The sequence below is a fragment of the Oncorhynchus mykiss genome, chromosome 22 (genome assembly GCF_013265735.2).
Source record: "Oncorhynchus mykiss isolate Arlee chromosome 22, USDA_OmykA_1.1, whole genome shotgun sequence".
In the NCBI taxonomy this organism is placed as follows: domain Eukaryota; kingdom Metazoa; phylum Chordata; class Actinopteri; order Salmoniformes; family Salmonidae; genus Oncorhynchus; species Oncorhynchus mykiss.
The window spans coordinates 10,426,369-10,438,797 of NC_048586.1; positions in this window are offsets into that span (position 1 = coordinate 10,426,369).

Genomic DNA, 12,429 nt, shown 5'->3' on the forward strand with positions numbered 1-12,429 from the left:
ATCCTCAATGACTGTGTGTTGCAAATACGAGATCCCACTGATTTCACCGTGATTCCAGGGCTTTCTTTGATTCCAAGCTGACCTCTACTGGACACCGTACTATACCTAATATAGTTAGGATTTTGTACATATAGTTTAACCTGACAGGTAGAGTAGGGAATACAGAACATTCAGGGTCTTGAGGGTATGAGGTTAAAAACCATTGAAGACACTATTTTGAATTATATTTTTTTGATCCACACCTTCTGCACTGTTGCTCAAATAATTTAGTATAAGTATAAGCTTCTGTTTTAAAACCTCTTGGCACACCAATCCCTTTAGCGGTATAATTTTTGTCAACAACCTGTGAATTGCAGAGTGCCAAATTCCAAATTCATATTAAATTACTAAAAACATTACATTTTCATGAAATCACAAGTGCAATATACCAAAACACAGCTTAGCCCTGTTGTTAATCCACCTGGCATGTCAGATTTAAAAAAAGCTTTACGGCTAAAGCAAACCTTGCGATTATGTGAGGACAACTTTCAGCAGTAGATTGGTCACGAAAGTCAGAAAAGCAATTAAATGAATCGCTTACCTTTGATTATCTTTGTATGTTTGCACTCACAAGACTCCCAGTTACACAACAAATGTTTGTTTTGTTCCATAAAGATTCTCTTTATATCCAAAAACGTCCATTTGGTTGGCGCATTTTGTTTAGTAATCCACAGGCTCATGCAGGTCACGACGGGCAGACAAAAATTCCAAATTGTATCCGGGTGTTCGTAGAAACATGTCAAACATTTTCTATAATCAATCGGTAGCCTTTCAATAGGAGAGAGAGGGAAAAGGTCTCGCTCCAGGCGCTCGCACATGCATAAATCTGGGAACACCTAGCTATCCACTGACGTGATGTGATTATTCTCGCTAATTTTTCAGAATAAAAGCCTGAAATTATGTCTAAAGACTGTTCACACACTGTGGAAGCCATGGGGAAAGGAATCTGGTTGATATCCCTTTAAATGGAGGATAGGCTTGCAAAGGAACAGAGTAGTTTCAGAAACATAGCACTTCCCGGTTGGATTTTCCTCAGGTTTTCACCTGCAATATCAGTTCTGTTATACTCACAGACAATATTTTGCCAATTATATGCATATTCTAGCTTCTGGGCCTGAGAAATAGGCAGTTTACTTTGGGAACGTTTTTTATCCAAACATCAAAATACTGCCCCCTTGTTTCGCATCCTAAATAATGCCATAGATTCCATATTTGAAAGATGTAAGATGTAAACCTGGTATTCCAACTGATTATAGGCTACTAAAGCCAACAACTCTTCGTAGCATCACAGAGTGTTCCAGAATAACTTGACGAAAGCACCGAAACCTTCAGAAAGCCTTGGTTTGCCACCACTAGGTGTTTCTATACCTGTTTTGTCATCTGTTTTTTACTGGCCTGAACTATAATTCATGCTGTCTACTTCGTAAGAGTTGAATTAGAACACATGTATTTTGTATTTTCGAATACAAATATACTTACAAGTAGCACTAAAATCTTCTCGGTAACGATATTGTATTTTCTTTTAACTTACTATGACTGTGGTAAAGTACATTCTTATTTACCTTAGTTTAATACATTGACTGTAAGTTTCTCTGGACAAGAGTGTCTGCTAAATTACCAAAATGTAAATGTAAAAATGAACACTTGCAACGCACACTGCCGGGTATTATTCTAATGAACTCTGCCCCCAAACAAGGCCAGTGTAAGGGGTGCGAACTGGCGGCAGAGAAGTCAGACGCAGGAGAGAAATAACTGTGTTTCCAACGGCACAGTTTATTAACAAAAACCCACCGGAAAACAGATTAATAAAATAAATGGGTACATAACCCAACGCACACCAGGACAGACGTGCACAAGCACTTACAACAAACAATAACCCACAAGGACATGAGGGGAAACAGAAGGTTAAATACACAACGTGTAATTGATGGGATTGGAACCAGGTGTGATGGAAGACCAGACAAAAACAAAGGAAAATGAAAAGAGGATCAGCGATGGCTAGAAGGCCGGTGACTTCGAACGCCGCCCGAACAAGGAGAGGGACCAACTTCGGCGGAAGTTGTGACAGCCAGATTTGATCAAAATGCAAATAGTTTGAGGGCAGAGCTCATTTGAATAATACCCAGCAGTGTGCTTTGCAAATGTTCATTTTTAACATTTACATTTTGGTCATTTAGGAGACGCTCTTGTCCAGAGAGACAGAGTTGATTTATGCTTGATCCGGAAATGCTGTCCGGAGGCTCCGTCCGGAAGCTCCATATGGAGGATGTGATGCAATTGTACGCCTCCCAATTTTTGTAACAATGCATAGGACTCCGTGTAGCTCCACATTGACATGATTGATTGACGGTAGGTTGGGGCAGGCGGTCGGTCGGTCTTGTATAAACACAAACTCACTTCGTTGACAACTTCCTTTACAACAGCTCTGCTCTGTGCCTTGAATTTTAACATTCAAAATAATAAACATTTCAAAACAATAAGCAATCAATTCAAATTAGGCAAACCAAATGGTCATCTAATCAAACAAAAGCAAAAACATAATCAAAAACAAAACAATCGGGAGAATAATTCCGTCAGTCAGTCAATCAGTCTGTCAGTCAGTCAGTCCACAATGTGTCTGTGTCTTTGTGTTGCGGAAGGGGTGGGATCTGGGCTGGCAGTTGCTGGATGAAGGTGGCACTTGTGGTTAGTCGGCACTGTGTCCAGAGTTGGTGCTGGTGTTGGGGCTGGGGCAGGGAGAAAACTGGGTTGATGATGGTGCTTGGTTCGGGACTGGAAGTCATGGTGGTACCGGGACTGGAGACCAGGGGTTGGTGCTGGGTCTGGTGCTGGTACTGTGGACCGGGAAACAGGAACCGGGAAGAGGGAACTGGGAACTGGGGCTGCTGCAAGTTCTGGGTCGGGATCTGTAGTGGGGAGGAAGGACAACCTGAGGAGAAAGCCGACACATAAGGGAGCCCCAGGGTTCAGTGGTAGTACTTCACTGTGGACTGCCAGCTCTAGGTGAAAGTCTGATCTGGTCCCTCTTCCGTGCCTTGTCTGGTGGTCTGGTGCTGGAAACCGGGATCTGGTTTGGTGTAACTAGACCAGCAGACCCCCCCCCCTACTCCTCTCTGGCCTGCTTGTCCACCACACCTCTCTGGCCTGCTGGTCCACAACACCAGAACAGGCGTGGTGGAAGGACCAAAGATCTAGACCTACGCCCAGAGCGAGCAGGCCAGAGAGGAGTACCATCACTGACCTCCGGGTACTGACCCGGGTACTGACCCGGAGGTCAGTGATGGTACTCCTCTCTGGCCTGCTCGCTCTGGGAGTAGGTCTAGATCATTGGTCTTTCCGCCACGCCTGTTCTGGTATGGTGATGAATAGTTCCCGTTTCTGGTCTTGGTGTTGTCTAGTCTGGTCGTTGTTCTGTTCCGGTCCTGGAAGGGGAGGAAGTGTGAGCAGTGAGCAGACACACCTAGAAACCTGTGACCCGTAGGTCAATGGAGGCACTCCCTTGTGATCTCCTTCCTCCGTGCCTCTTGTTCTGGTGCTAAGACTGTCTGGTCTACTCCGGGGGGTTGACAGTCTGCTGGTCCTGGTCTAGTTGGTGGTGGCCTGAGCAGGGTAGATGGGGAAAAAGATAGGTTGGGGAGTAAGGCTCATCTAGGCAGCCGTCAGTTGTCTTTTCCTCAGGCAGCTGGTCCAGGGCTAGTTCTGAATGCTTGGGGGGGGGGGGGGGGGGGGGGGGGGGTACAGCACTCTCACTAACGGGTGCAACAAGTATAGCCTCCAACAAGGTACACCTCAAAATGTGTTAATGAGCCACAACAACACCATGAACCCACAAAAGGTTTTTGGCGCAAAAAAATTACAATTTGATATAGTATTCTGTGCGGGTGGTACTGAATTACAGTAAATTGGCAGCACATTAGCCAGTAGCTTGCTGTTGATTCACAGGATTTTTTTTTTTTTAATTCCAAAAATATTTGTATTGTTCTTTGCACTCTGTCATTTAGGTCATTATTGTGGAGTCACTACAATGTTGTTGACATTGAACTCTGTAGCTGTTTTAAAATCATCAACGTCCTCATGGTAACATCCCTGATTTGTTATTGATTTGTTATTGTTACCCATCTACCAATCACTGCCCTTCTTTGTGAGGCTTTCGAAAAGTTCCCTGGTCATTGTACTTGAATCTGTGATTGAAATTCCATACTAGACTGAGGAACCTTACACATGTTGGATGTATGGAGGACAGAGGAAGGGTTAGTCATTCAAAAATCACATCAACCCCTATTATTTCACACAGAGTGTGTCCATGTAACGTATTATGTGATTTGTTAAGACAAATTCAGTGGTGTAAAGTAAGTAAAAATACTTTTAAGTACTGCTCAAGTAGTTTCAGGGGTATCTGTACTTAACTTTACTATTTGTATTTGTTAACAGCTTTTATTTTTATTTCACTACATTCCTAATGAAAATAATGTACTTTATACATTTTCCCTGACACCCTAAAGTACTCGTTACACTTTAAATGCTTAGCAGGACAGGAAAATGGTCTAATTCATGCACTTATCAAGAGAACATTCCTGGTCGTCCCTACTGCCTCTGATCTGGCAGACTCACCAAACACACATGCTTCGTTTGTAGATCATGTCTGGGTGTTGGAGTGTGCCCCTGACCATCTGTCAATGGTGCTGTCTGGTTTGCTTAACATAAGGAATTTGAAATTATTTACACTTTTACTTTTGATACTTAAGTATATTTTAGCAATTACATTTACTTTTGATACTTATGTATATTTTTACTCAGGTAGTATTTTGCTGGGGGACTTTTACTATCTTTACTTTTACTCAAGTATGACAAGTATTAGGTACTTTTTCCACCACTGGCCTAAATGTAGGATTGCCTAAACAAAGGGGCCGAATTCCTATGCAACGTCTCTATTTGATTTATGATTTTCTTTTCTTCCATTTTGACATTACAGACTGTTTTGTGTAGATGGTTGACGAAAAAATTACAATTAAATCAATTTTTGTAACACAATAAAAGGCAATACTTTATCCTTCAATTCTCATTTTCTGTTAACGGGGCCTCCGTTACGACACACCTGTCTTTGTGCGCTAGGCTCTTAAGACTTACAGTCCTCAAGAAACTTTTGGGCTGACGCAGGTCTGCCGCTGCTTCAGAACTTCTCTTGGTCAAATCTCAACAGATGGTTGGCACCATCAGGTGGTTTACACAAATAGCATTGGACGTGATAATAAAGGGCCTCGTTAGGCATGAATTATTACCGTGGGTGTGCAGGTCAAACATACTGGTTGGGGGACACAACTATTTCGGGCACTCTAATTGTTGGGCTTTCAAGTGTAATCCTCTACTGATATTTCATTACCATTCTCATTCCTTTTTCCTTTTTAAGAGGACAAATGGGCAGGGTGTTGTTTTGGCAACCGAAGCCATTAGAAGAATTGCCATTGATTGCTCAGCAAACAGCCTAACTAGGCTCCAGCTTTCGGAGCATGCTCACAAAGACAATGCTCTTGCTTGTGCTTTTATTTATTCATGATGGGACTGGTCCGACCTCTGGGGATGAGGGAAGCATCCAGGCCTGATCTTGACATTTCAAATGATTATTTATTTCAGGGGATGAACTGATGCTCTTCAATTTAGTTCAACTGTGCCTGGGTGAATATGTCCTTATCGTGTTTAATTTACGTTACATTTAGCAGACACTCAACCCAGAGGGACATGAAAGGCAGATGACACCTGCTTTAACAATCTGTGGCGTGTTAGACATTTGCAACTGCCATCACAATAACACACGAAAGCACAACTCTTGTGATATGACAACACTTTTGTTTTTGTCATTACCTCTTTTATAAGGGCACTGCAATATATAAAAACAAATATTTTAAAAATGACACCTTTATTTCAACAAGGAACACAGACTGAGACCAAGGTCTCTTTTACAGCTAGGCCCTGCGTACACATGTTTACACATACAGTTTAGGTACAATGATTAAGAAACTACACAAGACAAACAAAACGATCACAGATAACACACAAAAAATACAGCAACAGATTACATTTACACACAGGTTATTCCCCTAACAGCACAATAACTTGCATTACCCGAAACAGTTACAAGCAATACAAAAATAAAAAAGACAAGAGTCTCAAGTTTAAGTTTAGTCTGCAGACTATTCCATAGGCAAGGAGCGTAACAGGAAAAGGCAGCCATACCCAACTCTGTGGAAATCGCATGGGCCTCAAGTGTAATCCATGCTTGAGACCTGGTTGTAGGAATTATAATTATAATGTTGATGAGTGATGATAAATAAGAAGGTAGCTTATTCAGAAGTGCTTTATAGACAAACACCTATGTTGTCCTCATCTCATGGACAGCGAAGTCCAACCCACATTTTGATACGAAACACAATGGTGAGTTCTGTAGCTAGCTCCCGTAATAAACCTAAGTGCGCAATGATAAGTAGCATCCAGCGATTTAAGTGTTGATGCCATAGCATGCATGTAGATAATATCCCCACAATCTATAACAGACATAAAAGTAGCTTGCACAATTTGTCTTCTATTTATAGAGGACAAACATGTCCTGTTTCTATAGAGGAAGCCTAGCTTGATTTTTAGCCGTTTACAAAGTTCGTCAATATGCATTTTAAAAGACAGTATATCATCCAACCATATCCCTAAGTATTTATATGCAGAGACCTGATTAATTTGAGAACCATCTATAATACATGTATGTGACCTGCGGATTCAGATAACATACAGGGTTAGTATAGCTGCTCTGTGAAATGACAAACAAAGAGTGCATTGCCGTGGTCACCTCACGCCAAATCCCCCTTTCCCAAGGCACGGAAAGAAAAATCCGACCAACCTGACTCTTCTTCGCAGCTGTGACCCCTGCAAAGGGACAGAGGGGTGACGACCGAACACCCTCTCAAATATCAGCTCCTGTCCCTGTTGTGTTTCCGGAGGGGGGGGGGGGGCTGTGAGGGGAGTAACGAGAAAGAGAGAGGGAGAGGCAGAGAAAGAGAGAGAGAGAGGAGAGTCCTACTCTTCCCAGAAAACCACGGTCAACCAGTAAACAACACCACGACCACCAAGAGTGCCCCCACGTTGATCCAACTGCATTGATAAAGCAGGTGGAAATAACAAGGAATCTACATTGACAAAACCATCCTCCCCAAGAGATGTGGTTCAGAAATGTGTGAGGTGGATTGTAATTTGAAAGTAAATGTATTAGGAGTACAGCAGCTTATCTTACTAGGTTCAGGGTTACCATCTGTTTGGTTTACTTCAAAAGGTCCCACACTTAAGGAGACATATTATCAGCCAATTGGTCATTGATTTGGTTTGTAAGGATTCTGATCTATACCATTCGCTCTCTTCTATACCATTCCAGACACAACCAATTAAAGAGGGAGAGCTATTGAGTCCATTAACCCATAAGAGTCTAAGCCCTGTCTTAGCCAGAGGAGGGGGGAGTACTATATGGATTTTTTTTAAGAAGGTCAAACCAAGGATCATTTAGCTATTTGATTTTGAATGTTAAGATCCCTTGAAGTATAAAAATCTATACAAATTATTTGATGAAAAATTATTTTTGGCCTTACTGCTATTAGCCCATACAAATGCTCAGAACAATAGATTCACTACATGGAACAACAGTCCCCCCAAAATTATATCTGAAAGATATATGAAAGACCAGGAAACATTTGGTATATTAGTTTTAACATTGTTTAGCATTTTACATTTAACCCCTTATTTTTTGTCAGTTAACAGTCTCCATATACTGTATACTTCCATAAATGTTTTCAACTGGTACCGGAGGTCCTTCAGACAAGTCTTGGGAGGCCTGTGGCCATGCTAGAGCAAAACAACTGACATGTACGTGTTCAAGAGAGTCTAACCTTCACACAGAGGGCTCATATTAGTGTGTAGCCCAATTTTTTGGATGCTACATACAGAAGTTGGCAGATCGGCATTACCGACTTCATAGAAGTCCCAAGTCGCTTGTGGGGGTACTTTTGTAGGCCAAACTGTTCGAATGATACAGACGATTTTGTGGGGAGACCGATTTTTGGGATGTCTCATGGTCTGACAAACATCGCTCTAGCTCTGTCACCTGTAAACTGACAGATTTCTATGCTTTAAAAAATAATTATGCTAATTCGATTTCTGCAGGGGTGCAGACATCGACCTTTGGGGGGGTTTAATGTGTCCTTACAAAACCTCTCAACCCTGCTTACATAATGGCTAGGTCAGACAATCAAAAGAGTCCAATCATTAGTCTAACAGTTGCTGAAGTCCAGTTGCACCCAAGCCGGCGATTGCCGTTCTTGCTCAAAAAAGTCTTGTTCACTTTGCACATAACCATTTCCAAAGTTCTGCAAGTCAACAGACCTTTCTCACAAGTTGGCTCAGTTCCTAAGGATACATTGGAGCTATCAGCACAAGCCTTTGTAATTATTCTTATTGAGCAGAGACTCTCCCTTCACCCCATTTCCTCTTCTATCATAGAGAGGGGGTGATTAGATAGGAAAAGCATACAAGTTGGCTCCTTCCTATCCCGTGTTTCCTGCCTTGCAGCTCTCAAGAGCCTGAGCAGGTCAGGACCTTCTTAGACGTGTTGCATAAAATCAAACTCATGGTTTGTCCTCTGTGTTCCACTGTGTCCATGTACAAAAGGGACTTAAGTAGAATATATTTTCCAAAATTAGACAAAGCAAAACAAGGAAAATGTCTCTACTTCTAGGGTTTTAAAGCCATCCTCCTTATGGTGTGTCAAAAGTGATTGATGGCATTTTACTGAACACGTTTCACCACTCTTCAATAGATGATGTCATCCTGAGTCTCAGTAGGGTTGGACCGCTCTCCGTTATCCTCACTTTAAGTGGTGGCCAGAGCAAAAACACTGGGTTTTCCTGGCACCGCCGTTATGGTGTTGCCCGATTGTTGATGGAGAACACCGGCGGTTGGTTTTCTCATGAGATCATGTGTTTGGTTTGGCCAATCGTCTACAGGTTAATCTCTGTCAGGCCAGAGTATATAGGAAGGTCAGTCTATCATTAGCTACTAATCAAACACCATGCACATGAAGAGGCCATGCCTAGTTAGATAATTTCCTAACTGACTTGTACCCAGGCATCTTGTTTTATACAAGGTCCTGTATTTTTTTAAATTTGTTTCGGCTTGTCTTTCAGTTAAACATCATTTTTTAAAATAGAATGTTTGTTTATGTTAAAATTATACATAAAGACGCAAGTCATCAAAACAGGTTTTGCACTACTTTCAGCTTGAAAATAAAATGTCTCTAAAGCAATCAACATCTCAAGCCTCAAGTTCCCCATTAACTGCAGTGGATTTATTTGATATTCAAGAATGAACCACACAATCCGTCAATACTATTTCCTCTTGTCCCGTCATCTCCAAAGGCCCCAAATACATACTCTTAATCGGGGGCAATATTTAACAGATATGTCAGTGGTACCATAAAGGTCAGAGACAGTCTCCAATGCACAGCTCTACAGACATTTCTCTCTTGGCACTTTTCCACACCTCTGGATGTATCTCTTTTCCCCCTTTCACTCATTGCACCCAGCGATCAAGGCTCGTTAGGGAGCCGTGGGAGAATCAGAGCACAGATCCACGAGGGGAGAACCGTGGCTCTTTGACACGTTTCAAAAAACAGCCTCCAAATGGAGTGCACTGAGAACAATAGGAAGTTGGATGGGATGAGGGCAGCATTTTGCCATATGTTTGCATTGGGCGCATGTGGTGTTTTGGCTGTTTCAGCAGCAGTGCGACACATGCTTTGTGTCTGTTTTAAACCTGTCGGCTATCACTAACAATACAGTAAAAGGTGCATCTCCTCCCTTTACTGCACTGTACCTATCAAAAGCAAGCCTTCTTATATCCCACGCGGTGGCTGAAGACCTGTAGATGGGTCTCAACCAATTTCTTGATGTTGCGGCTTAAAATGGGGCTGTTGGAGGACACATCGTTTTGTTCACCCCGAGTGTTAATACAGGGAAATGATCTCTTGCAAGAGGAACACATTTGCAATGACATGAGGTAGAGCAAACGTGAAACAAACGAATGGGGTGCTGAGAACTGTGTTTGTTGTACCAAATCTCATCCCACGCATCGCTCTGTCTGTGGGTATCTGAGTCACTGAAACAGAATTTTCTGAGTTAAACAGAACATTTGGAGAACTATTTAACAGCAAAACGATGTGTACTGTATGTACCTATGTGGTTTGAAGAGCAGGGAGACATCTACACTGAGCCTGTAGTTGTGGTTTGTGTAACGCCTGTTACCATCACATTTTGAAGCTAAGCGCAGGTGACAGTGGCCCAAAGTCAACCTTGTCCTGCTATAGCCAACCATCGGTGTAGCAGTCCTGCTATATTCAGGTCATTCTGCAGGAAGACAAGTTAGCAGCAGGAGCATTGAACTGACATGAAAGTATTCTCTCTCAAGCAATAAATATACTGTAGAACTTTTTGCTTCATGCGGCCATTTAAAATAAAGGTCTAAAAACCTTCAATTTTGGACTGGTGTGAACACATAAGGAAGTGTTGAATAATGCCTGAGTTTCCCCTCCCATGCCAAAATCTCACAAACGGTCATTTGAAATTCCAGCCGTCAACTCCAGCTAGTTGTGGCCAGTCAAGCAGCAGTAATCTAGCTGTACAGGGGAGTTATAATTGGATAACGTGTGATATTGAAAGGGATTGGTGGTGAATTTTGCCATTTTGGAAGAATAACTTTAAGCTAGTGTAGTAGCAGACATGGGTTTAAATACTATTTGAAATCTTTCAAATAATTGCAGCACTTGCTTTAGCCTGCTGTGAGAGCCAGATGGGCGGTGTTTGCATTTTTGTGACTATTCTATTGGTCCCACTGCACCAGGCAAGCTCAAATCAAGCCCAACTATAGTATTTGAAATTATTCAAAATGGTGTTTGAACCCAGGTCTGTGTAGGAAGGTGTTGAACTGTTGAACTCCTCAGATAACTATTTGTGTAATGAAGATTAACCCTTTCTAGCAGTGATTCTAACCCTAACCCTAATTCTAACCCAAAACATAAACCTAACCGCTAAATCTAAATTAGCCTTTTTTCAAGTGATGACATTTAAAATATCCTACATTCTCAGAATTTTAATTGGTTTACTATTCTTTTGGTACTCATAAATATAGTAAAACGTGTACAGACGCGCACACACACACACGCACGCACGCACGCACGCACGAACACACACACACACACACACACACACACACACACACAGTGAAGTTCAATTGATCATAACATTAATTATCATTCAGGTTTTGTATTGCAAACCTATATGACAATGTGTATTATCTTCTCTTTCCACGTTTGATTGATTATACCCGAGGCATGGAAAGAGAGAACACATACAAGGAAACGGCTTGACAATGCTCAGTGCTTGTGCAGAGTGATTTCATCTGGAACTTACATTGATGACAGTGTTTCAAAAAGCTAATTAGAATAATTTGTAGCAAGTGCATGGTCTGCCCAAGAAATAAGGTTCAGAGAACCATTTTGTAACTCATGAGGTATATTAAGTTGACTGTTAGACTTCCATTTGGCTTGTATTCATATCCCATTTGCAAATAACTGAAATAATAACCCGTAAGTTATTGGGAAATGAAACGTGTCCTCAATGACTTACTAGGCTAATGCTAATAAAAATTGAATAAAGTTGCATAAAGTACTGGATTGGATTGGTTAGTGTGATGCTTCAAATCTACCTATTGCCTTTTGCACAATCCAATACTGACTAGCTCAAAACCGTCAACAGCACATAATAGTCCATTTTTACCGTAGGCATAAAAAGAGAGAATGACGCATGCCCAAGTTGTTGAAGCCCCCACAACTCCTCTGGTTACAATAAAACATACGGTGAAACAATAGCCTGTGGGTAGCAGGAAAGGCACTTGTTCTCCATTTGTCAAGCACTCTCTGTTTGTCACATCACCTGTTCAAGTGTTCCATTCTTTAAAAAATGGCTATCCACATTGTTGATAAAGAAAGTGGGAAGCTGGTACGTTACTGTACATCTAGCTTGAGTATGTGTTACTACAGATGTAGGATCTTAATTGTACCACTATTTTGTTGCTGAGAATTTTCTGCACAGCAGGAAATGCAAACTTGTAGTGTATTTGAGATTCAAAAATGCTTTTAAAGTTTGTAATTTCCACAATTTCCACTTTTAAAAATACTTGATTTACTCTACCAAAAAACATACATTTCCTGCTGCTGAAGAAAACTGTCTCAAGTTAAGACCCAAAAATCTGTACCAATCAATTCCACCTCTACAGAGGCAGAGCTGCTCATGAGAGCTATGATGT